Source organism: Felis catus, chromosome F1 (genome assembly GCF_018350175.1).
Source record: "Felis catus isolate Fca126 chromosome F1, F.catus_Fca126_mat1.0, whole genome shotgun sequence".
Classification (NCBI taxonomy): Eukaryota; Metazoa; Chordata; class Mammalia; order Carnivora; family Felidae; genus Felis; species Felis catus.
This window is the reverse complement of record NC_058384.1, coordinates 25,565,597-25,592,835: the sequence shown is the minus strand read 5'-3', so window position 1 is coordinate 25,592,835 and position 27,239 is coordinate 25,565,597. Positions and strand designations below refer to the sequence as shown.

Below are 27,239 nucleotides of genomic sequence, written 5' to 3'. Positions count from 1 at the left end.
TGACATTAATAAATGTCCATGGAAATTTTTAACCACCTTCAATGTACACATACAATTTAAGTGAAGGAAGGCCATGTATCAAAAGCATTTCAGGTAAATTAAGGATGAATTTTTTTAAAAAAATAGAATAAAGAAAATTTAAGGTGAAGTCATGTAATCTCAGAAAGGGCAAGACTTTCTAAGCATAACACTATAGCAAAAAAAACCTGATAAATTATAATGTTTAAAGATCTGGTTTTTATTCATCAGGAGAGCCTGAGTTCCCCAGTCAGTTAAGCCTCTGACTCTTAATTTTGGCTCAGGTCATAATCTCACAGTTGTGAGATCAAACCCCACGTGGAGCCTGCTTGAGGTGCTCCCCCTCCCTCTCTCTCTGCCCCTCCCCTGATCGCACACACACTCTCAAAAACAGAATTAAAAAAGTAAAAAAATAAAATTTTTATTCATAAAAATTTCCCATAAACAAAATTGAAAGTATAATTTAAAAGGAGGAATACATAGGACATATGCAATAAAGGAATTAATACCATTCATCTATATAAAAGCTTTTTAAAAATGACAGAAAGTGAATACTGCAAAATTTTTTACATAAATAACATAACATTCACATAAAAATACTATTCACAAATGGAGAATATAAATATTTGGCTTCAGAAACAGTCATCAAAATTCAAAATTATACAGAGGAGTCCATTTTTACCTACCAAATTAACAGCTGTTTTGGATTTTTTTTCTTCTTCTTTTTTTAAATAAAGAAACTGCCTCTTGCCAGCATGAGGGAAAAAATACACTCTCATATAAAGAAAGGAGAAGTTTACATGATACAACTCTTCTGGGAAGCAAATAGTAATATATATCAAATTCTTTAAAAACCCTCAAATCAGTTATTCCAATTCTAGAAATTTAACTTGACAAAACTAACCAAATGTGTTTACAAAGACTGATTTCAAAATAATTGTGGTGGTGTTAATTATAGAGAGTTTTTTTAAGAACACTTAATGTCCAACAAGAAGGATGCAATTAAATAAATCATGGTGAAGGCTACAAACAAATATTTAATAACATGAGATAATATTCACATATGGAAGTGATGCAGAAACAATATTATGCTATGACCCAAGCTATTATTAATAACATACATATATGTGAGTTCCAATTATTATTAAGGTTACCACATAAAGAATATGCATCTTTATGATACCAGTTTAACAGCAATTATTCTAGGTGTTGGGATTATAAGGTGGTATCTATTTTCTTCTTTCTTCTTTTCTAAACTTAACTTTCCTTTAATGAACTAAAATTAAATATTCACACACATAGACACATATCTCATATTTCAAGCAACAACTATAATTTTTTTATTTGCAAAAGGATGAAGTTATGTGCTTGGAGTAGCTTCTTCAAATGTTATTCATATTAATAAGAGGAAGCAAATAAAAATATGTAAAAAAGAAATGTCTAAACAATCTTTGATACCATAATTGACATACAGTCATTTTAAATGATTACTATAAATCAATATAATGTGTTTGCACTATATTAAGTTTTTTTTTTAAAGGCAGCCTCACAATGGAGCAATACAATAGAATGTCAATTATGCAAAACTCCCCTATGCATGTAAATAAAGTCTGAGGTGAAATATGGAATATTAAAATAGTTTGTTACCATAATGAAAGTGTGGGGTTTTTTTTTCCTTTCTGATGCTCTCATGGTATTATTTATCAAACAATATGAATTATGGTACAAATTAGACTTCTCACAAGACACAGCTATAAATCATTTTATAATAAATTTGATTACTCTCATTAAAAATTAGTTTGTATCTTAAAACTCAAGTTTATTTCTATTCTGGTTATTTTTGACTCACATTACCTATTTAAAAAAAATAAACCGAACACTCAACAAGTTTTATTTTGCTTTTGATTTACTTCCCATCCAAGAATATGTGAGAATCTAAGGTGAAGTCTGGAAGGACCCTGGCCTTGACCTGCCCTGCCACTGGTTCTGTAGCCTTGGGCAAATCATTGAACATGTCTGAATCTGTGTTGCATCTATTGAATGGGCATTACACCACCTAACTTGAAGGAAGGGGCAGGATGGTTTCTATTCTTACCTTGGGGCTAGTAGAACTTCACCATGGAGGACCATGATTTATTCATTACTTTGGGCCACCAAGGTGGAAAGCAAACTGAGGACACAGTTCAAGGACAATGGAAAATAAGCTCTGCCCTCTGGGGCCTCTTTGCTACCATGTAGATTGGCATAAAAGACACGCTAGTATATAACACCAATGTTGTAGGGGGGACTCTTTGCATATTTTCCCCCCAAAATACTAGCCTTTCATGTTGCCTTAAATGGCATGGGAGAAATGCTAGTCAGCCAAAAATACCTGATCTATAATTCTGGGGTGGATAAAGAAGCTGCTTTTAAGGCCACTGGCCTGCTCACAAAGGCTGCCTGAATCAGCCAAATGGAGATGAGGTGTATATATAGAGCAGGTCTTGAGGAGATGACTTCCAATCCAGAGCAGAAGTGAACTATAATACTGTGAAATAATATATTCCATATGTCAGTGACTTCAGAACCCTGCAGTACGGCTACCATCTTCAAGTGGGCGGGATGGTAATGCCACACACCCCTGTGGAATTGCTATCTTTTTTTTTTTTTATTAATTCAAACCTTCTAGTAAATACCTTTATACTTCTAAGTGAGGTCAGTTAATTAAAGTTTATACACAAAATCTTTTAAGAACTAAAGGAAGGAGCCATCTTGGCATTATGTTGACAAGGATGATTCAATGAGAGAATGCTTTTCTGTGGGCTGTAATGCATTGTACAAAAATAATTCTTAGCCAGATAATTCCAGTTTATAAAACTACTACCCAGTTCTAGTGAAAGGAGGAAATGCATACAGAGGAAAGACCATAGGCTTCTGAGCCAGACAGGTTCCATTTCTGGGTCTTACTAGCTGTGTGATCTGGACAGACCACTTACACTCACTCTCTGCACCTCATGTCCCCAGCTGTAAAAGAGAGAAACAATACTCTTTCAGAATGATTGTGTCAATGTACAAAATATGTAACAGCCTAATATAACACTGGACTTATAGCATATGTTGAATAAATAAATGTTAATCCCAGCCCGTCACCGTCACCACAACCACCACTTCCACCATTCTTGTGGGTTGTCTACTTATTTTAGCAGGTCAAGAAGGAAACATGATAAAGCATGTGACTAAGCAATGTCTTGGGATCTCTTGGAATGAAGATTAAGTTTTTAAGAAAGTCCTGAGTCACGAAAAAACTGATACCCTTTGGACATTCTGATTCCACGTTATGCTCAATTTTAGCTGAGATTTCCGCAAAATGAATCTTTCCATTTGTGACCATATACAGGACAAGCCTTGCACATGCCTAACTAAATGAGATGTCCTTATATCATTTCCAAACTCTACCACTTTCTATGTCAGGCCTTCGTACATCTACTTGTACATCCATTTCCAAGTAAATATCATTTGCATAAAGCTCCTGGGGTACAAACTTGCATTGCACTAACAAGCATGTGTTTGATTGCCATAATATCAGATTCAGCTCTTGCTGTTTTAAGGAAGTCATGTTTTTGTTCTTTTCAATTCCTGAAGTTATTTTGACATCATTAGTCTCATCTTCCAAATGTGCCTTTACTTGCCCTAAGTTTTCTAATGTATGACTTACACTTCTTGGGTTAATTTGAAGAGGTACAATGTCAAATATTTCTCCAGTTGTGTTAATAGTTCCTTTATCTTCTATTGATCTGGAATAACATCTTGTTCTTTCTATTGTGGGATTCATTACCTGTTGTAGTTTTACATATCCCATCATGTGTTCCTTATTTTTCCCTTGACTCCAATAGGTTAGGGTGAAGTTTGTTTTAGTGCATACTATCCTGGTCAGTTTCCTATGTTATATATAACTGGTGGAAGAGACATCAAGGCCATAGTCATAGGTACTTATATCAACAGTCTAGCAATAATAAAGGTATTTTGCTTCCATTCCAACAACATATCCTTAGGAACGTGTTTCCTTCAATTATAAGGGGGCTTTCTATGGCCTGTGAGTTCTACTCTCCTTGTCGATATTGGGGAACCAGAAAAATGTGGAAACCCATTATCATGTTTTTTCCTTTAAAGGCCAATATTCTAATTTCACAGTTGCCCAAGGAACACAGCCATTAGGGTATAAGGTATCTACTTCTGGTTGGGTTGTCTGTTATCTCAGGTGACCAGGATTGCCCCCAAGATTATAGCTCTTCTGAGTATTCCACATATCAACCAATCTTCACTACAACAACTGACAATCTATAAAGAAAGATATTTTATGTCCTTTTTTTTATATTTCATTACTTTTACTATTTTCTCCAACTGTTTTATGCTGTATTTCCATTGCTTTATTTACTTTCACGTGAAATTTATTTGTGTTTTGTAATACATTGCTAATTTTGTCCATCTGTGTACCCAACGACAAGTTGCCATTGCATGGTGTTAAATTGAGATTGTCTGGTTTTCAATTTTTTTAATTGAAATAACTCTATTTGAAATTAAGAAAAGTCAGCTATCATTGTTCTTCCAATTAAACCTCCTACCAGTCCAACAATAAACTAAGTGTCTCCTCCCTCTTAGTGAATCTGTTTTTGGTGTGGGTTGTAAATTCAGCATAAAAACGATGGATAAAGTGGACCACAATTTGGTGGTCTATCTCTGGCTTGAAAATCCTGCATATTAAATTTCAGAACATAGCTTACTACTGTAAGTTCCAACATAACCAGGACAGGTTTTATTAACATAAGTTCCCATATTCTTGGTTTAGAAATATGTGGTTTAAGACAGAAGCCTCATGTATGCTGTGAACGACAGTGATATGTGATAAATGCTTTTTCTATATGTCTTCTATACACTTTACAAGGTATCTCTGTTCTTTTAAAGCCTGGACATGATTTCCACAAATCTTTTGTTCATTTTCTCATAGGTGAATACAGATTAAACAGTGTAAGTTGGGAGTACAGTAAATGATCAATTTTAGCTTATTTATAAAGTTGTAATTGCTTATTCTGCATATTAAGCAGCTGCTCTTTTACAATAAAATGCTAGCACACAAAGAAAATCAGGAATTAAATCAGGATTGTTTTCATAGAAACTCTGCCATGTGTCCAATGCTGCACTCCATTCAATAAGACAAGGGAAAACTAGAAAAGTCAGTACCTGGTTGTTTTGGTATATACACTGGGTTATAATAGCAAAGTTAGTAATTTAGGTGAATCTTCATCTTCCAAGTCAATGTCTAGTAGGGAGTGTTATTCAGGAAACTTGTTGATTCTTGTGGAGCTTTCCACTGCTTCATCAGCTTCCTTACTATTTGATTTCTCCATTGATTGAAAGATTCTCAGCAAGTACATGGACTGACAGTAAAGGTTGGAATGGAGAGGTTGGGCTTGGTGATGTTGGTGATGCCGGTGAGTTCTCAGTTGTAATAAGGTGACCAAGATGGTAATCTGTGAAGAAAGTAGACGATGTCATAAACAGTTAGGCTGTATCTGGGCCAGAAGGTTGCATTTCACTTTGGAACAGTGGCACGACTACTCTTGCTGGAGCTATCAGAAGAGTATCCATAGCTGCAATGAATATGGTATCCAGTAGCAATTGGTAATACTGATAGAGTTAAAGATGCACAGCAGATTCACACCTGCAAAATAAAGTTAGGTGTCCTATAAATTTTTAGTTCATTGTTGTTGTTCTTGCCACTCAGCAAAATATACAGTTATTATGGCCATTATTGCTAATATTTCCCCAGGCATAATCACCCTGCATCATGCTAGGCTAAATATTAGGCATGTAGTGTTGATACAGTAAAAGATGTCTTCTCCCATCCTGAAATTGTTATAGAGGCATCTTATTATTTTGTTTAATTTGATGTAATATGCCTTTTCCTTTGGTCACCCTGTAGGTTTTATTAGTAACAGGTGCTATAATTTCCTGAACACTATATATATCATTATTTTTTAAAACTAATACCTTGCCTTTTGATGTAGATTCTGAGGTGTGATTATTGCTAGTTCTTATCTCTGTGAATGCCTGTAATTGTCATTCAATCAGAGTTTTTCCATCTTTCTGTAACTATGGCCTAGAGATCTTGTCACCTCCCAGATAGTTTTAGTCCAAGCTTCCATATCTAGATTGTTAGTAAGCGACCTAAGCTTTTGCTTCAGCAAGCCATTACGCCTTTCAATTGATCCAGAAGTGGTAGGACTATAAAGTAAGTGGAATTTCTACATTATGTCTTGTCTTAACCCATTCTTGTATTCACTTTCCTGTGAAGTGGGTGCCGTGATCTGATTATATGATGGATAGGATATCATCCAGATTTTAATGCTCTACTGCTGGATTTTTAAAAATAATTTTTCCGCAAGGATAGGGTGATCCTATTCCTAATGATGTTTCTACAATGGTGCAAGCATACAATTTATTCTGTGATGTAGGCAAGTGTCCTATATAATCAATCTGCATAATTTGGGAGGGTCTGTCACCTTTGACTTTTTATGTAGTATTCAATAATGAATGACCTCTAAGCTTTAAACTGTTGGCAATTCTCACCTTTTTAAAAATTTTCAAATTGGAGGTATTTGGTAGGTAAAACATGTTTATTTTCTCTATCCATGTTCTAGTGCCATATGTGCCAATATGAACTGTTTGATGATGTGCCCGTGGAATGATCCTAATATTTGCTGCATCTATGGGTTCAGTTTGTATATTCCATTGTCCTTCTTGTTTATGTATGGTTGGGTTTTGAAATGATTTTTTCTTTTGCCATGAATTATTTTGTTTTTAAGTTAAATTTTAGCAATCTTTGGGGTGCCTGGATGGCTCAGTCGGTTAAGCATTGGACTTCAGCTCAGATCATGATCTCAAGGTTCATGAGTTCGAGCCCTACGTCAGGCTCTGTGCTAACTGCTCAGAGCCTAGAGCCTTTTTCGGATTCGGTGTCTCCCTCTCTCTCTGCCCTTCCCCTGCTCACACACTCACTCTCTCTCTCTCCCCCTCTCTCAAAAATAAACATTAAAAAATTTTTTTTAGGAATCTTTGCCTAAACCTGTTGAGGTTGCCTACCTAGTTATTAAATTTGGTTACTTCAGAGTTGTCCTTCTGAGGTACAAAGACATGTGTTATGAGTGCGGAGATGTCATATGGTGCTATTTTCTACCATATGCCCTTACCCTATGCATTATTTCCTATTTTCCACTTTCCCACCATGTTCCTGACCAAAATTGCTATTCAATTAGCTTCTTCCCATGAGTATGAGAAAATGTATACCTCATTCTGATTTTCTTTCAGATTGTTCATTCTTCCATTTTATGACCATTAGTTCAACATATTGTACTGATTCTCCTGAGCCTGATTGTGTCAGGTAAGACCACCATTAGTCCTCAAGACTGAAGCCTGCTAGTGTACTCCCTGTGGTGTCACGGAGGCATGTGTTGTTGAGCTCTATGGACCAAGGTTCCTGTTGCCCAACTGCTTGAGCTTGGATAGGCTCACCCCATGGAAATTCCAGAGACTCCACTACTGGCATTGCTGGAATTTCCTCAGTTAACATAGGAAATCAACACCCAGAAATATACAATTTCCGTGTTAGAGCTTTCTGGTCAGAAGTATTTCCCCTCTGTCAGGGGTCTGCTTTACTCACTCCAGAATAGGCTGTTAGAATTTAAGTATAATTGGTTTATTTTCTGTTAGTGGTTCTGTATTTTATAGCATCTTATCCAGCGCCCAGGTGAGACTTTCAAATGATTGATACCTGTTCTTGGACCATAGGTACTTAGGACCAAATGCTATCAGGTAAAATTTGGGGTCCTGCAGTGTTTTCATTCACAAACACCATGTTGCAATCTTTTGGGAATATAGGCACTTTCATTTATATTTAGAGTCCTCACCGGCTGGTACCAATGTATTAAAAGTTCTGACAGCACTTCTGAAATAAGTTAAGGCTTCCTCTTGAGTCTCTGTCCATCTGAATCCCCTATTCTTTCTTGTTTTAAGTTTATTTATATATTTTGAGAGAGAGAGTGTGTGTACGAGCAAGCGGGAGAGGGGCAGAGAGCGAGGGAGAGAGAGAGAATCCCAAGCTGACAGTGTGGAGACTAACTCGAGGCTTGAACCCACGAACTGTGAGATCACGACCTGAGCAGAAATCAAGACTCAGAGGCTTAATTGACTGAGACACCCAGGCACTCCTCCCACTCTTCCTAGTTATTTTATAAATATGTTTTAATACGATCCTCATCTGTGGTATGTGCTCTTTCCAGGACCCAAACAGTCCTATCAGTTTCTGAGCTACTGCTTTTGTGGTAGGAGTTCATATGCTGTCTTCTTTATAACTGTGTTGGTTATTTTTCTTCCTTCAGAGGATCAAATTATGCCTAGAAATTTTACTGTAGTGTGGGGTCCTGGAAAATTATGTGGGTCAATTGTTCATTCTCTGAGTGTAAGGTATTCTATTAACTGTATTGTGACTCTAGTCTGTTGTTCCAAGTTATCCCCACAAATAAGGATGTCATCATATAACAAGTGCTGGTTTGTGTGTGTGTGTTGTGTTTTCCTGAAAGGCCTGGATGTTGTGTTAGAAGGTTGTGGGCTATTACTGGCTGTTAAGTTATTCTGTTAGTAACCTAATAAACTGATATCATCTGCTTTCTCACGTGAATGCAGTCATGGGTTAGCTCTCCTTGTCTATTCCTATATAATCAGTTCCAGATTCAGTAGTGATATTGCTTATGAAAGTGCCTATATCTGGGTTCTGCCCCCTAATTTGGGGAGGTTATTTGTTTAAATTTTTAAATCTACTATAAACCTGTAACACTCGTCCAGCTTTTTATTTTTTGAATGTTTATTTATTTTTGAGAGAGAGAGAGAGAGAGAGAGAGACAGAGCATGAGAAGGGGAAGGGCAGAGAGAGAGGGAGACACAGAATCCGAAGCAGGCTCCAGGCCTCGAGCTGTCAGCACAGAGCCGGACACGGGGCTTGAACTCATGAACCATGAAATCATGACCCGAGTCAAAGTTGGACACTCAACCGACTGAGCCACCCAGGTACCCCTCATCCAGCTTTTTAATAGGTTTGATTGGGTTATTATAATGTGAACTAATAAGCACTATAATTTGTTCCTTTAGGGGTTCTTGAATATTTTCCTCAAATTTTATGTCCTATTACCTCCATTCCTAGAATGTTTTCTAAATTGGTATTTATAAGCAATTAGCTTTAATGCACACTCTATCCTCAATTGTTAAAATCTATATACCCATTCCCTGGAATTAATTAATCCATTTTTATTGTTAAAATTTTCTAAATGAGTAGGATATCCCTGTATCATTGTTACCTGGGACTCTGTATCTAACAACATAGTGGTATATGTATATCTCTGCTTGCAAAAGGGGTTTCTATTGATATGGCCGTTGTAATGTATGGGCGATTGTCTCTGACTTGGGCCAAGAGACAGAGACCACCGAGTCCCCATGGGGGGCTCGTGGGGTGTGCATTCCTTTGGCTATCAGTGGCTTGTCTATTAATGGGATTAGGTTTTATAAAGCAGTTAGTATTTACAGTAAATGGGTTGGTGGTTATGTGTAGGTTTATTTTCTATAGGTCTAACATAAAAGCTTGGCTGTTTCCATTTCTCTGCCACTGTACACACTTTCTCAGGTTCTTATTTGAGTTTCTATTTTTATAATTTGTTTCCAAGAGTGGTGGTCTAAATGGTTTAGGGAATCAAAAGGGCCTTATAGATTTAGGTCTAAATGGTCTATTTTAATTTGGTTTATTTTCATTAGGTGTAAGCCTGTTATGTCTATATACATGAGGCTTAAAACTATAGCCTTATCTTTTTTTTCTAATGTTTTATTTATTTTTGAGAGACACACACAAAGTGTGAGTGGAGAGGGTCAGGGAGAGAGGGAGACACAAAATCCAAAGCAGGCTCTAGGCTGTCAGCACAGAACCTGACACAGGGCTTGAACTCACGAATGGTGCTATCAGACCTGAGCCGAAGTTGGAGGCTTAACCAACTGAGCCACCCAGGTGCCCCAAAGCTATTGCCTTTAGCTTAAGTTAGCCTCTCAGCTGTTCTTATCAAGTCAATCAGTTCTGTTTTTCTGCCTCACACAAATACTGTAAATAATGCTGTTCTATCCTGTAGTGCACAGCTTTTAGGCTGAACTTTTAATTTGTTTTGTTGCTTCCACATGTATCAGTAAGGATGTCCGCCCCTATCATAAATCATAGTTAATAGTCCTAATTTCATACTACTGAAATATAATAATGAAATGAAATATATTAATAGCATTCACTGTTTTCCATGGAGATATTGTTAAGAGATGATATATTAGGTATAGGTCATCTTAATCTCCAGTTTGCTGCTATATAAACAAAGATCTTTGTAAACTAATATTATTTTCCCCAGATGTTCTGAGTATTGATTCATTTTAGCATCAATGATAATGGGTTTTAGGTGCATAATCTCTACTTTTGTGAGGATCAGGTTTTGTCTTCCTTTGGACCACAAATCTAATAGCCACTGAGTTTCTGTGTCCAAATCTGTTGGAATTCCATTCTAATTTTTGTCATTTCTTATCTGGTTTTAGCTCTCTCTTCAATGACTCTGATTGGTTCCATATTAATCATTTGTTGTAATTTTGTCTATTATCATGGGCTTTTAGCTTCTAGTTAGCTAATGCTATGAGGGTCAAAATGGTTGAAATGTAGATTGGTGCCCTTAGAGGCAAAAGGGTATGGGTTTCTTCCTAACCTGGAGATAACTTTTTTTTTTAAGTTTATTTACTTATTTTGGGAGAGAGAGAGAGAGTATGCGAGTGCAGGAGAGGCAGAGAGAGAGGGAGACAGAGACCTGTGCTGTGAGATCGTGACCTGAGTGGAAATCAAGAGTCAGACACTTAACTGGGCCACCCAGGCATCCCTGGAGATAACTGTTTGTGCTGGTACTTTTCCTTTCTGCCTGTTGGCATCTGTGTTACTCTAATGCTTCTAATAAGAGCACTAGAAGATCTTCCTTGCTTGCTCTAATACAAGATATAATTGACTGCATTGGTTGATCAGGCCAATATTTGGAGTTTCCTTAATTTTAACTTTTGCCTAAAGTCTTCAATAGGTCTCTATGGATCCTCAGATGGTAATATATAATCCGTTCTATCCCTAAATCACCTCTTGGATCATTTTGGAAGGGTTCGTAAGTCGGGTATATTTGCTATTGTTCTGCTGCCTTTCACAAGTATGTTCAATATATGTTTTATCAGAGAGATGCCTAATAAGATTCCAAATGATTCGTACTATGGTAAAGCAGAATAAGATAATTGTTGCGGACAACATTAGCATCAAAATTATACTAGCCCTATCAATTTTGTCTATTCAAAGGTTGGTTATAATTTCAATAAGACGCCATAAATAGTAAACAGTATCTTAAATTTAAAATTTGTCAAGCCATTAATGGGCTTTTTCAGATTTTTGTTAATATAAATTTATTACAATTTATCACTTGTTTCAGTGGAATTCAATGGAATATGACATATTTCACAGCAATGACTGCTGTTAATTATTATTACTTTGGTTCAGGTTGCAGATTATACCAATTATTTTGTTCGAGGAGGTGAATTAAAGCTCAGCGACTGAGTTTGTCTTTGCCAAAAATGTTCTCAACACAGCTTCACTGGGAATTTTACAAGCCACCTGCACACAGGGTAGTAATGTCTTTTAATAAAGCCAATAAAGAAATGCTATAGCCCGAACAAATGATAAATGAACCACACTATTGTCCCAGAAAAAGGGAGATGATAGGAATAAAGTCCAAATTTAGTTGAGGCATACTTTTGTTAAAAAAAAAAAGTTAACTGAGTAAATTAGAATATCTAATTGATTTTATTAAGCAATTTATGAATCCAACAGCATCACAAATAGCAAGTAGAGAGATGCTCTGAGGAGTTGTACAAATGGAAGGTTTTTATAGGAGGGAGAATGGGGCAAGGAAATTATCAGCAAAAGAAAAGAAAGTTTAGTCTCAGGCCAGGAAAGCTTCTTTGAAGTGGGGAGGGACCAGCAGAGTTTGTTATCATGCAGATCACCTCACTGATGCCGATCAGGAAATTTCAGATTGACTTAATTTTTTTTAAGTAGGCTCCACACCCAGTATGAAGGCCAGCTTGGGCTTGAACTCATGACCCTGAGATCAAGAGTCCGAGGCTTAATCAACTGAACCACCGAGGTACCCCCAGATTCACTTTTAAAAGGTCACATTGTTGGGGCAACTGGCTGGCTCAGTCAGAAGAGCATGCCACTCTTGATATCAGGGTCATGAGTTAGAGCCCCATGATGGGTGTTAGAGAGTACTTTTAAAAATAAATAAAAGGCCACATTCCTGGGATAGGGTGAAATTGTAACTAAATCTTGGTTTGTTGTTGTTGGGGGCAAAGGACTCCATTTTGGATTTCTCTTTTTAACACTTTATAGGAGTTGACACTCAAGAGAGGCTTAGTCAAGTGAAAACTGACATCCAGAAGTCAGTGCAAAAAAGTTCTGTGTTGCTAGAGCTTGTTGCTAGGGAACAAGGGCACAGGTGTTGTTTGGCAAGATGACCTTCCCTAAGATGCTACTTGGCTTTGCCCCTGCTTTTAAGAGACTTGCCTTTACTGGGGGCAGAAACTAATTGTCTCAGGGTCTTTGGGAACTATTTTAAATCAGCAAAGTTTATGATTGCTCAGAGCAAGCATTCTCCAATAGTCCCCACAGCTCTCATTATTTATGGTCTCATGTCTCCTTGACAGTTACATCATCTGTTTTCATTGATAAGCTGCCAGCCAGGCCCCTCAGCAGCTGAGTTGCTGAGTTTTGATGGGCGAGAACAGATGAGATGATGATGTCCTGACACAACTTCCTTCATTCTTATATCAAAACAACTTTACCTCTGAAAACAGTTTGTCCTTCTCATAAACAAGTGGACTTGACATCATACCAAACCAATACACAACATAGACAGAGCTGGAAGAATCTGGACTGTCTGGCCATTGGGGGCCGGGAATGGATGATAGATACCTGGGAGGCTGGAGAAACCTAGGACCCTCGTCAGATAGCCAATCCAAATGAGCACAACCTGTCACAAATTTAAAGCTGCCTCCTGACAAAGACTTTCATGTGGAGGGTTCCCTACACCCTGAGGCAATTCAGGTGACTGGGTTCTGAACAGAGTTTCACAGGCTTGGAGCATCCCCTGTAGCCCTAGTCCTGCTGATGAGGCGTGGACTGCATGTGTCCACTGTGTGGGTCAGGATAGCCTGGAACGAGGCAATATTGAAGGAAGCCAGGTCACAGGATGGGGCTATTCAGAGTATGAGTCAGCAGCCTAACATGCACGGCCTACGAGCCCATATGGAGTTTTCCCCACAAGGCAGAGCTGAAGGTTTTCCATCTGCTTTGCCAGGGAGGGAACACTGGCAGGACAGGATATCCTCCATTTAGACGTATCTGGGAGTCCTGGTCCCTAGAGAAGCCTAGGACACCATTGGCTGCAAGTTCACATGGGGACCATTGCCCATTTGCAGCTTTCACTCAGGGTGATTTTTGAAAGGTGGGCTCCCTCCATGCTAAAAGCTATGAGGGTGATTGGAGCCTGGAGGGAGTTTGACAAGTTTAGAGAGCTGCGTCTGCCCAAGTCCAGCTTCTGGGTGCATAATGCGCATGTACAGGCTACACAGGTAAAGCCAGGGACATGGAACAGGGCAATGTTGGGCAAGACCCAGTCACCTGAGGGGGCTTTGGAGGTAACGGACATGTGCCTAATCCCAAACTTTCACCTACACAAATAGACGTTCTCACTGAAGGCAGATCTGGAGTAATCTGGAGTGCCTGATCAGGTTTAATCGGCGGTCTGGCTAGAGTATCCTCTAATAAGGACACCTGGCAACCTTGATTACTGCAGAAGCCCCAGAACCCAGCCGACACTAAGTCTTCATGGGCTCTGCCCAGCTCCCATTTCAGAGGCTGTTCAGGGTGTTGGGTCCCTGCACCCTTGAGACTGTGCAGGTGGTTGGGGATGGGTCTCAGCTCCAAAGGCCTAGTGGCCCCAGCTGCTGAAGGACAGCTAATGGGGTACATACTCCTCATGATGTGGGCTGTGCAGGTTAATGTAGCCGTGGACCTGAGAAAAGGTGAGTGTCTTGTAAGGCCAGGTCACAAGAGCAGACTATTAGAAGTACCAGGCATCTGTCTAATTATAAGGCTTCACCTAACAAATGTGTATTTTCCCCTTTAAGCAGAGCTGGAGAAATCTGGACGGCCTTACTAGGACCAGCTGGAATGCCCCCTTATAAGACACAGCTGGGATCCTTAATTGCTGGAGAAGTCAGCTCCCTTTCAGACAGTTCGAACGGGGCCTGACAGTTCCCAGTTTAACTTAGGGCTTCAGGAAAATTTGGGGGGGGGGATGTGGGCTCTCTCCACCCTGAAGGCTAGCAGGTGATAGGCAACTGGTTCGAGCCTCACAGGCCTGGAGAATTCCAACAGCCAAAAGCTGGCAGACAGTGTGGAATGTACATTACAGCTGGCAGGTCATGATTTCCAGTGTCCCAGAACAGAGCATATCAGGTGAGACCGGGTCACAGGAGGGGGGATTGGGGGTACAAGGCATCGACCTCATGCATAAGACCTACCTATGCACTGTGCGATTTTTCCCTCTGAAGGTAGAGCTGGATGTTTTCAACTGCCTTGTCCCGGTGGGGACCTGCCAGCAAGACAGCTTACCTTTCATTTGGAGACACCTTGAAGTCCTGGTCCCTAGAGAAGCCCAGGACCCCATCAGGCAGTAAGTCCACATAGGGACTGACTATCACCCATTTGCAGCTTTCGGCTCAGAGCAATTTTTGGAAGATGAACTCCCTCCATGCTGAAGACTATGTAGGTGATTGGGGCCTGGCCAGAGGTTCACAAGCTTGGAGGGTCTAATCTGCTTGATGCTTACAGGGTGGGGACTGTGCATGTGTGGGTCACCAGGTGAGGGTAGCCAGGGACCTGTAAAAGGGTGAGTGTCATGTGAGGCCTGTCCACCAGAACACAGGTACTTGCAAGTACCTGGCATGTGCCTAATACAAGCCTTAACCTACATAAATGCACATATCTTGTGCCTGAACACAGAGCTAGAGGAATCAGGACTGCCTTGCCTGAGTGGGGCCCAGCAGGATGGCTAGGGAATCTCCAGTAAGTGACACCTAAGATACTTGATTACTGGAGAAGCCCAGGACCCCAGCAGGCAGCCAGTCCAAAAGGGGACAGACAGTCGCCACTGTAAGCTGGGGCTTCAGAAAGATTTTCAGGTGGTGGCCACTGTCCACCGTAAGACAACTGAGGTGGCTGAAGTTTGGCCAGAGCTCCACAGGCCTGGAGTGCCCTGGGCAGCACTATACCAGCTGACAGCATGCAGGCCACACCCGAGCAGCCTGCATAGGTCAGTGTAGCCCTCTGAAGCCCAAGACCGGGGGTGGGGACTGTAAGTGCACAGGCCCTGCAGGTCAGGGCAGCCCAGGACATGGAACAGGGTAATATTCCACAGAACAGGGTTACAGGAGGGGGCTATTGGGGGTGTCAACAAAAAAATAAAATTGCAAGTTATTTTGCTAGCAAAATGAGTTTGTTTGGGAATAGCAGAGGAATTGCAATTCAGGACAAGCAAACGATGGCAAGCCACAGGCAAGTTGGAAGAGACAAAAGGAAGGTCAGCTTTTATTAGGTTTTAGGAAGAAACTGGGGAGGGTTTTTGAACAAAATTTCATTAGAGGAAAGTTCAAGGTTGTGATGGTTTCTCATTGGCTGTAAGAGGTGGTCAGTGCACTGTTGCTGGGTGGGGAGAGCTCTTCCTTCCTCAAATGCAGGAAAGAAACTCCTATGTGGCAAGTGTCCTCCCTTGCTGAGGTAAGAGTTCTCTTCCTTCCCCTTGCTGGTTATGCAGGCTGCTCCCTCTTCAGGGATGCCCCTGAATATTTAGTAAGGTTTCCTTTACTCAGTTTCACAGGGGTAGCTGGATTCTGCCTAATTCCAACCCTTAACCTCCACAAATACAAATAACCCCCCTGAAGGCAGGGCTGGAGGGATCTTAAGTGCTGTGCCTGGGTTGGATGGGGGGGTTGGGGGAGGCACTGCTGGCTGGGATGTTCTCCCATAAGAGACACCTGGGAGCATTGGTTGCCGTAAAAGCCCAGGGGGTGTTTGACATGAAGTCTCCATGGGGTCTGTCACTTATTTTAGCAATCGCCTCAGATGATTTTGACGTGATAGGCCTCCTCCACCCTTGAGTAATGCAGGTAGTTAGGGATGGCCTGGAGAGCCCCAGGTGCACAAAGGGGACATTCCGGGTTTATCGCATATGTGCAAACCCCACAAGTTAGAGTATCCAGGGACCTGTAACAGGGAAAGTGTCAGGGGAGTCTGGGTCACATGAGCTGGGTAGGGGTACCTGGGTTCTATCTTCTTCCAAAGTTTAACCTATGCAAATGTACATAGTCTCCCTGAAGGTACAGATGGGGAAATCTGGACTGCCTTGCCAGGGCATGACTGGTTGGGATGGCCAGGAGTCTTGATTGCTGGAGAAGCCTGGGACCGTATCAGGCAGCCAGCCAGTCCAAATAGGGACAGACAATTGCTGGATTGAAGTTGCTACCTCAGGACAACCTGGGGGGAGGGGAGTGCCCCCTCCACACTCCTCAAGCCTCCTCAAGCCATTGAGGTGGTTGTGTTATGGCCTGGAGTGTTTCCTGTATCCCAAGGCCAGGTGACATGGTATGAAGTGCACTGGCATGAGCTCCACAAAGTAAGATAGCCAGGGACCTGGAACTGGGCAATGACTGGCAAGGAGGCTGGTCATAGGAGGGATGCTACCGTGGGAACAAGGCATCAACCTAAGGCACAAGGGCACCTACCCTTTGTTTAATATTCCCTCTGAAGATAGAGTCGGAGGTTTTCCAAATGCCCTGCCAGGGAAGGGCCATGCCTGCAGGACAGGGTGTCCTCCAATGGGAGACAGCTGGGAGTCCTGTTCCTAGAGAAGCCTGGGACCACATCAGGCAGCAAGTCCACATGGGGACAGACCATCACCAGGTTAAAGCTGCCACCTCAGACAGATTTTCAAGGTTCCTTGCATCCTGAGGCCATTCAGGTAGTCGGATTCCAGCCAGAGTTTCAGAGCCTGGAGAGCCCTTTACAGCCCAGAGTTCACTGACAGAGTGAGAAGTACACAGGCTGTGAAAGTGAAGGCAGTCAGCTACCTGAACTGGGCAGTGTCAGGAGAGGCTGGGTCACAGGAGGAGGCATTCTGGGTTACAAGGCATTGGCCTAATGGGCAATGACAACCTACCCATTCTGGAATATTCCCCCAGGAGGCAGAGCTGTAAGTTTTTCAACCGCATTGCCATGGAACAGCCATGCCAGCAGGACGGGGATCCTCCTTTGAGAGACACCTGGGAGTCCTGGTCCTAGAGAAGCCCTGAATCCAACAGGCAGGAAGTTCACATGGGGACTGTCACCCATTTGCAGCTTTCTGATTAAAGCAGTTTTTCAAAGGGTGGGCTCCCTCTACACTGTGGTTGGGGCCTGGCCAGGGTTTCACAAACTTGAAAAGTCCGGTCTGTTCAAGGCTGGCTTACAGGATGCAATTATGCATGTGTGTCTCCCCCAAGTCAGGGTGTCCAGGTATTTGGAACAGGGCAAGCATCCAGGGAGGGCAGCTCATAGGTTCAGGCTCTTGGGTTACATGGCATCTGCCTAATTACCAGCCCTAACCCAGCACAATGTCCCACGGAAGGCAAAGCTAGAGTAATGCAGCTTGCCTTGCCATGGCTGGATGAGGTTACCTAGCCAGGGTATCCTCCAATAAGACACCTCTTAGAGGCTTGATTACTATAGAAGTCAGGGACCACAGTGGATAGTAAGTCTAAATGGGGACTGAAGTAACTAATGCCCACCTCAGAGCCATTTTCAGGAAATGAGCTCCTTCCACCAGTGTTTTAAATGTATGTTTGAAATGCAATGGTTGGAAATAAATTTTAGTTCCACAGTTCTGGAGGGCCCCAAGTACCCAAGGGTGACTTTCAGGGCATGTACTGTGCATGTGTGGATCATGTAGGTCATGGTAGCCAGGAACCTGAAATAGGGCAAGATTTGGCAAAGGGCAGGTCACAAGAGTGTGGAATTAGGGTATCTGGCATCTCCCTAATTCTAAGCCCTAACCTACACAGAAAGTGCATATTCCCACTGAATATTGAGATGGAAGAATCTAGCTTGCCTTTCCAGGGTAGAACCAAGTAGGGTGCTGTGGGATACCCTCAAATAAGAGATACCCAGGAGCCCTGATTGGTGCAGGAGACTGGGACCCCAGCAGACATTAAGTCCACATGGGAACTATCTCATTTCAGCAGCCACCTCAGTAATTTTCATGAAATGGGTTCCCTCCAACATTGAGGCTATGCAGGTAGTTGTAGAGGGGCCTTAGCTCCACAGTTCTGGAGCGCCTGGGTTGCCCATGGGCGGCTGACAGGATACATACTGCACATGTGTAGGCACACAGGTCAGGCTTGCCAGGGACCTAAAACAGGGCAAGTGTCTGGGGACACTGGATCATAAGAATGGGTTATTGGCAGTCCCTGGCATCTGTCTAATTCCAAGCATTAAGCTACACAAATGTGCATATTGCCACTGAGGGCACAGCTGGAGGAATCAGGTGGGATTTCTGGAGTGCCCTCTGAAAAGATATACCTGGGAGCCTTGATAGCTGGGGAAACTCAGGATCCCATCAGGTAGCCAGTCCAAAGGGGGACTGACAATGCCAGTTTAGGATGGAACCTTGGAAATACGTTTTGGGATGAGCTATCACCACACTGAATGCTTTGCAGATGGGGCACTGACCAAAGCTCCACAGGACTAGAGGGTTCTGGTTGACCAAGTCTAGATGACAGGAGACATACTGAGCATACATGGGATGCTCAGGTAAGGAAGCCAGGACCTAGGCAATGTTGGAGAATCCCGGTCTCATGAATGGGCTTTTGGAAGTTTATGGCATCTGGCCTATTGCAAACCCTAACCTACACAAATTTGCATGTTTTCCTTGAAGATAAAACTATTAATCTGGACTGCCAAGACTGAGCCAGGTGGCCTGACTAGGAAACGTTTACTAAAGGCATCTAGGAGCCTTGCTTGTTGGTAAGCCCAGGACCCCATCAGGTAGCTGGTCGAAATGGGAGATCTTTCCACCCTTAAAGCTAATGCCTCAGAAAGACTTTTTGGGATTCTGCACACTCTTCCCTGTAATGCAAGTGGATGAGGACCATTTGGAGCTGCAGAGGCCTACAATGCCCCAGCTACCCAAGGCTGACAGGTGGGTACATACTGCACATCGCAGGCTGTACATGTCAGGGTAGCCAGGAACCTGTTGCAGGAAAAATATGGGCACAAGCCCAGTCACATGAGGGGGCTGTTTAGGGTACAAGGTATCTATTTCCAAGCTCGAACTTAAACAGATGTTCATATTTCCCATGAAGGCAGATCAGAAGTAAGACGTCCTGCCTTACCAGGGTAGGTCCTGGCAGATGGCCAGATGTCCTCCGATAGGAGACACCAGTCACCTTTGATTGCTAGGGAAATCTGGAACCTCATCAGAGAGCCAGTCCAAATGTGGACTGCCTTTCTGTTTAAAGCTGCCTCCTCAGAAAGACTTTCAGGTAAGGGATTCTTCCACCCAGGGAGCTATGCAGATGTTGAGGACTAGCCTGAGCTTCACGTGCCTGGAGGGCCTTGGATTCCTGTGGCTGGATATTGTGGGGTGGGGGGACATATAGCATATGTGTGGGCCATGCGGGTCAGGACAGCCAGAGACCTGGAACAGACCAAGTATTGAAAGATGGCATGTTGGCTTTTGTGGATTAAAAGAATCTGCCTAATTCCAAGCCCTAATCATCACTAATGCGCATATTCCCCATGAAGTTATGGTTGGAGGAAACTGGATGCCTTTCCAGGGTGAGGCTGGGCAGTCTGGCAGGGGTATCCTTTGGTAAGAGACACCTGGGTGCCTTGATTGCTGAAAAAAATTGGGTCCTCATCAGAGCAGCTAGTCAGATGTAGACTGACTGCTTACAATTTAAAGTTGATGCCTCAGAAGGTTTTGAAGGTAGGTTCCGCCTTCCCTGGAGGCTATATAGGTGGTATAGACCAGCCCAGCCTCCACACCAGAGGGCCCCAGCTGCAAAAAGGTGGCTGTTAAAACGCATACCACGTACATGCCTGCTGCCCAGGTCTGGGGGGAAGCCAAAGACCTAGAACTGAGCAGTGTCTGGAGTATCCTGGTCTAAAGAGCAGTCTCTTGAGGGTCCATGGCATCTGCCTCATTCTAAGTCCTAATCTACACAAATGTGTATATGGGGGTCAGGGGTAGTCTGCCCCAAAATGTGCCATTTTGGTATATTGATCACTTTGAATTAGAAGTCATTTAATAAATAGCCAGTGCAAGAACACCCAAAGCCCCTCTTGTCTCAAGAAAGCAGGAAATAGATCTCTCATGTGAAAGATACCCTTCCTGTACAGAAAGTAGAAAGACATCATTAACACCAGAAATAGCGAATTCAGAGCACAAAAGGCTATTTACATAAACATTGTTACTTTTACTAATTACTACCCCAGCCCAAATTCTGCTTAGAATTCCTTACTAATTGAAGGTCTCAGACATAAATTTTGTTTTTATTGCCAATTCCTCAAGTTTATTGTAATATGAAAGCTACCTGCTCAGTCATTTCTTTGGGTCTCAGTTTTAGTATTGAGCCTCCATGCACAGTTAATTAAATTTTGTGTTATCTTCTGTTAATCGGTCATGTGTCCATTTAATTCTTAGGCCAGCTAGAAGAATCTTGAATAATAGAAAAAACTTTTCCTCCACAACAGCATAGTTGGCAGGATAAACTTTCCTAGCGGGATACTGCTGCAGCTGAGAAATCCCGGGACATCTGACAAAAAGCCAGCAAAAGGTAGGAATTCTTGCCATATCCACCCCTGGGAGAGTCCTTTTACTCTCTCTCTAAATTTAGATCAGTAGGAGAAAATATTCATGGAACTGGTTCCTTGGGCTTAGCAACTCTGGTAAATTGGTAGCATACCCTTGGTTTTCTTCCAGAGATGGTCACAGTTTTTCTTTGTATTCGTATCATTTATCATAAAAAGGAATCACCATAGAGGAAGGCAGGTATGGGATCTATCAGCCTTCTGTTTGAACAACCTCACAAAGTGGAGAGTTCATGATTCTCATAAGGCTGGAGTCTGTTTAGACAAATTTTGCTGTGGTTCCTATATGTAAAAACTGGATGAGGTTTTTCATTTCGCCTTGTTCTATGTCCTAAGAGCCTGGCTTTGTGACCTGTGAGAATATTCTCTCTGGTCTCCACCATCAGGAGGGTATATTTACTTGGGTGTACCTTAGTGGCTGATGAAACTGACCAGGGTTTCAGGACACATAATTGCTAGCAGTATTGATGCTAGCTCTCAGGAGAATTTCTCATAAGAAGTCCCAGCCCTGGGGCCCCTGGGTGGTTCAGTCAATTAAGCAACCGACTCTTGATTTCGGCTCAGCTCATCATCTCACAGTTCATGAGTTCAAGCCCAGCCTCGGGCTCTGTGCTGGTGGCACAGAGCCTGCTTGGGATTCTCTCTCTCTCCCTCCCCCAGTCACATTTTCTCTTTCTCTCTCTCTCCCTCTCTCTCAAAAAAAAAATAAACAAGAAGTCCCAGCCCTTTAGGGACCTTTATTATCTTAACCTTTGTTGTTTACTGGTGCTGGAAACGTATCAGTAGCATGTGCCCAGCATCACAAGTTAGCAGGTCTGTGATTGGGGGTGTCTCAAGTTTCCTTGGGACCAAAGACACCATGTTCACTACACCACCCAGTAGTAAGCCAGTACAACAAAGGCTTTTGCTTTCTTAAACTATTTTTGGTAGTAAACTTTTGGATCTTTGGGTCCACATCATCTATGCCCTCTCCAGGGATACCTCTGGCATCCATGGTCTAAGCCTGGAAAATTGCCTCCAGGTCATTCCATAAAAAGGCTTATGGGTAGCTATTGATGATAAGTAAGATCCTACTTGTCAATGGCTGGACAATGGATCCTTCAAAATGGCTATATTTGAAAGAAAAAAAAATCCTTATAGAGCTCTCAAAATTGTCTTATAAGTAAGTATGACAGCTAGCCTTAGGGATTCCCTTGATAAGATGAAAGAAAAGAAATTAGACTTAACACAGAAAGTAATCCACACCTAATGTCAATTTCCCTTCTCACAATCTGGTGTCATCTGCCTGTTTTAACTTCCCTTTCTCTACATGATTTACAGGGAGTGCTCTGGACTGATCTCTAGGTTCAGAGTGTACAGGTTTCTCATATAAATGCTGAAAGTGAGGAAATGAATTTAATACAAGCTCCTGAGACTGGTAGTAAGGCTGGCCTTGTGTCTACTGTTCAGGGCCCTGTTATCTGGCTCTGCCAGCTTCAGACGTTCCTATGCAATGTCCACAGATGTATCCTAGACCCCCACCAAAATGAAATTCATGTCCCCTGAACAGCAGATCTTTTAGATTATACAGCCCTTTACCTCCACTTTCAGAAGATCTTACTCAATTAGGAATTAGAAAAATTAATGGCCATTCTCAACATTCTCCTCACAGATAAAACAGGCGACCAAAATCTCCTACAAAAGATCAACAGAAGTCCACGTTTCGGGACTAATAGAAACCAATGTTGAATTGTGTATTCAGAAACAAGGCTTTTGTTGAAATGCTCTATACAGACCTTACAAAGGCATAAGTCTTTTGATACCTATTTTAGTTAAAAATCCCTCTACTATAAAGTAGCAAGTTTGATTAAAAAGGTGAGTCAGTCCCCTAATACTTAGGCTGTAATTCAGGTCTTTCGGGGCAATTAAAAAACCTGTCTTTGTCTTGTAAATCCCTGCAAAACCAGAAATGTAACTCTTTACTAATGTATCTTTACTAACCTCCAAACCTCACCTATTTCTCTCAAAATGCTGTAGATAAAGATGAGGATATTGAAGCAAAATTGTCCTGTACTTCCAAAAGGTATATTACAATTACCCTGAAACTCTTAGAAAAAGAAATGCATTCTTTCTCTGTTCTCCAAAGTTAGAAATCTTACCAAGTCTTTGAAATGTAAACAGTCCACAGTCATGTGAGCTTGAAGGAAAAAAGGCATAGAGGCCTTTTTAAAATCCACACAGCTGAAAGGGATCTTGTGCCCAAACTCTACCAGCACAGCCTTCTTGAGGTTACTTCCAGAGACAAAGAAAAATCTTAAAAGTCATCTCCACATGTGTATGTATATACATTATATATATGGTATTTTTCTCCCTCTGGAAGGTATTGCCAAAATTAATTCATAAAGGAACTCCATTTACTTGGCTTAAAAAATTTAAACACTTATATAAATCCAATATTCATAAAATTCTCAAAAATAGAAACACTAACAAATGAATTTTAGGTTTATATGATCTGGGAAAATATTTAGTATTAAAATTAATTTAAGATTGTTGGTTTATTGAAAATAGACCTGTCTTTAAAAAAAAAAGATATGTCTTTAGAGTTATCAGTATTAAATATAATACTTTTATTCTATCCAGGTTTATTAATCAAATAAGTTCATGTTATCCCTGTAACAAAATTTGTCAGCAAAAAATAACTTAGAATAATAATTTGTCTAATGTCTCATGAAGTTTTTGTGGGTAATCTAAACATAATTCTTGGGAGCAAAGGATTTAAATAGATGTAAGTAATATAAATATTTATAGATTAAAAAACAACAATGGTATTTTATGGTATGCATACTTAAAAATAGCTTCCAGGGTGCCTGGATGGCTCAGTTGGTTAAGCCTCCAACTTCGGCTCAGGTCATGATCTCACATTTGAGCTCTGTGCTGACAGTTCAGAGCCTGGAACCTGCTTCCGATTCTGTGTCTCCTTCTCTCTCTGCCTCTCCCTGTCATGCTCTTTCTCTCTCTCTTTCTCTGTCAAAAATAAATAAACATTACAAAATTTTTTTAAATAGCTTCCAAAAATTTTTGGTAACCTGGAACTCTACAATTTTGCTAAGTTGGGTGATAATTTAAATTCATTGAATATCCACATTATTTCCAAATAAGATAAAATAGTGAAACATTAATTACTGAATGTAGGTTTATCTACTTTGGTCTTCCCAATTAAAAGAAACTAAAGAGGGGGTGCCTGGATGGCTCAGTTAAAGCATCCAACTGTTGATTTTGGCTCAGGTCATGATCTCACGGTTGGTGAGTTCAAGCCCCTTGTTGGGCTTTGTGCTGACAGCACAGAGCCTGCTTGGGTTTCTCTCTCTCCCTGAGCTCGCTCTCTCTATCTCTGTCTCTCAAAATAGGTAAATAAACTTAAAAAAATAATAAAGATACATTTTGGGTTTGTGAGTAGACATGTTTTATGTTTATTTGAAAGATCGTACTATGAAGAAGAACATATTTCTAGAATAATGTATCCATAAATTTGCCAATCAAAAAAAAGCAGGTGTAACAGTTTATAATTGGTTACTACTAAGATCTCACTAGAAATTAGTTTCTAAGAGTTAAGAATTTTAGTCCTCACTTTGGCAGCACATATGCTAATTAATATGTGTGGTTAAAGCTGCTAGAAATAAGAAAGGAAACATCTCCATATAAAATAAAAAGGAGGATGTATGCTTTCAGTTAAAAGAAGGTATGAAAAATGGAAAGGCACTTTTGTTGAGGGGAGAAAAAAGTAAGTTTCTCCAAACAGAGGCTGGAAAAGAGAGATAACATGAGACAAAGCCTTAGTGTAAAAAAGAAAGTTGTAAACGGTTTATGGAAAAAGAATCTTTGAAAAGGAAATTTATATCTGGTTAATACTGGCTAAGATGGGAGTAAATTTTTTGTACTGTGTGTGTTCTTTTTTAATATGAAATTTATTGTCAAATTGGTTTCCATACAACACCCAGTGCTCATCCCCTCCTCAATGCCCATCACCCGCTTTCCCCTCCCTCCCATCCCCATCAACCCTCAGTTTATTCTCAGCTTTTAAGAGTCTCTTATGGTTTGCCTCCCTCCCTCTTTTTTTTTCCTTCCCCTCCCCCATGGTCTTCTGTTAAGTTTCTCAGGATCCATATAAGAGTGAAAACATATGGTATCTGTCTCTCTCTGTATGACTTATTTCACTTAGCATAACACTCTCCAGTTCCATCCACGTTGCTACAAAAGGCCAGATTTCATTCTTTCTCATTACCAAGTAGTATCCCATTGTATATATAAACCACAATTTCTTTGTCCATTTATCAGTTGATGGACATTTAGGCTCTTTCCATAATTTGGCTATTGTTGAAAGTGCTGCTATAAACATTGGGGTACAAGTGCTCCTATGCATCAGCATTCCTGTATCCCTTGGGTAAATTCCTAGCTGTGCTATTGCTGGGTCATAGGGTAGATCTATTTTTAACTTTTTGAGGAGCCTCCACACTGTTTTCCATAGTGGCTGCACCAGTTTGGATTCCCACCAATGGTGCAAGAGGGTTCCCGCTTCAAGATGGGAGTAAATTTAAGTAAATGAGTTTTCATATCAAAAGTACACTGATGCAAAATTAAAACTGGGTTTTCTCTTTGTTAAAAAGCAAAGTTTTCTTGGGGTGCCTGGGTGGTTAAGCATCCAACGTCAGCTCAGGTCATGATCTCATGGTTCATGGGTTCAAGCCCCGCATCAGGCTCTGTGCTGACAGCTCAGAACCCGGAGCCTGCTTCGAATTCTGTAGTCTCCCTTTCTCTGTATCCCTCCCCCATTCATTCTCTGTTTCTGTCTCTCATAAATAAATAAATAAATAAGTAAGTAAATAAATAACATAAAGTTTTCTTGGACTGTCAGTTTGCTTTTAAGACATTGTAAAAAGTTTTTTCCTTTTCATGTTTTAGTTATTATTGAAGTATAATTGACATACAATGCTACATGACTTTCAGGTGTACAACATAGTCATTAATTCTGTACATTATCACCATAATAAGTATAGTCACCATCTGTCACATACAACATTATTACAATATTGACCATATTCCCTGGGTTGTACTTTTCATCTCCATGACTTATTTTATAATTGAAAGTTTGTACCCATTAATTCCCCCTTATTTTGGCCAAGCTCTCCACTGTCTCTTCTCCGGCATCCACCAGTTTGTTTCTTGTATTTAAGACACTGTTTTGTTTTTTAGATTCCACATATAAATGAAGTCATAGATTTGTCTTTCTGTCTGACTTATTTCACTTAGCAACATATTCTCTAGGTCCATCCATGTTGTCACAAGCGGTGAGATCTCATTCTTTTTTATAACTGAGTAATAGTCAAATACACACACACACACATACACCATATTTTCTTTATCCATTCATCTATGGATGGATACTTGGGCTTCCCATATTTTGGCTATTGTGAATAATGCTGCAATAAACATAGGAATGCATATATCTTTTCAAATTAGAGTTTTTGTTTTCTTTGGGGAAATACTCAAATGAAATTACTGGATCATACAGTATTTCTATCTTTTCATTTCTTGAAGAAACATCCTTACTGTTTTCCACAGTGGTTGCACCAATTTACATTCCCACCAACAGTAAAGAAAGTTCCCTTTGCTTCATACCCTTGCCAACACTTATTTTTTTGTCTTTTTGATACTAGCCATTCGACTGTTGTGAGGTAATACTTCCTTATGGTTTTGATTTGCATTTTCCTGATCATGAGTGATGTTGAGCTTCTTTGTATGTGTCTGTTGGCCATCTGTCTGTTTTCTTTGGAGAAATATCTATTCAGGTCCTCTGCCCATTTTTTAATTGGATTGGGGTTTTTTGGTTTGTTTTTTGTTTTTTGGTGTTGACTTATATAATTTCTTTATATATTTTGGATATTACCCTTTATCAGATCTATCATTTGCAAATATCTTCTTCCATTCAGTAGGTTGCCTTTTCATTTCGTTAATGAAATGTGCAAAATGTTTTTATTTTGGTGTAGTTCCAATAGTTTGTGTTTTTTTTTTTTTCCCCTTGTCTAGAGAGATATATCCATAAATATGTTGCTCAGGCTGATAACAAAGAGATTACTACCCATGT

At 40.8% G+C, this 27,239-nt stretch overlaps 1 protein-coding gene and 1 long non-coding RNA gene across 9 annotated transcripts in view; both read left to right on the top strand.

Moving 5' to 3' along the window:
- RGSL1 (regulator of G protein signaling like 1) overlaps positions 1-8,153 on the top strand; it is a 127,739-nt gene extending 119,586 nt beyond the window's left edge. The window contains exon 22 of the transcript XR_006591582.1: positions 7,363-8,153. The gene's annotated coding sequence lies outside the window, so the exon portion shown is untranslated. The remainder of the gene's footprint in view (positions 1-7,362) is intronic.
- An 859-nt stretch (positions 8,154-9,012) lies between these two features.
- The window catches only part of LOC111558360, a 59,053-nt gene continuing 40,826 nt past the window's right edge, over positions 9,013-27,239 (top strand). For 5 of the 8 annotated variants that reach the window (XR_006591574.1, XR_006591578.1, XR_006591576.1 and 2 more), the window contains exons 1-4: positions 9,013-14,671; positions 14,767-14,888; positions 19,182-19,445; positions 21,002-21,084. This is a non-coding gene — a long non-coding RNA (uncharacterized LOC111558360). Of the gene's footprint in view, positions 14,672-14,766; positions 14,889-19,181; positions 19,446-20,951; positions 21,085-22,769; positions 22,973-27,239 lie in introns of all 8 variants that reach the window. The other 3 variants (XR_006591575.1, XR_006591580.1, XR_006591577.1) reach the window with 3 other exon arrangements.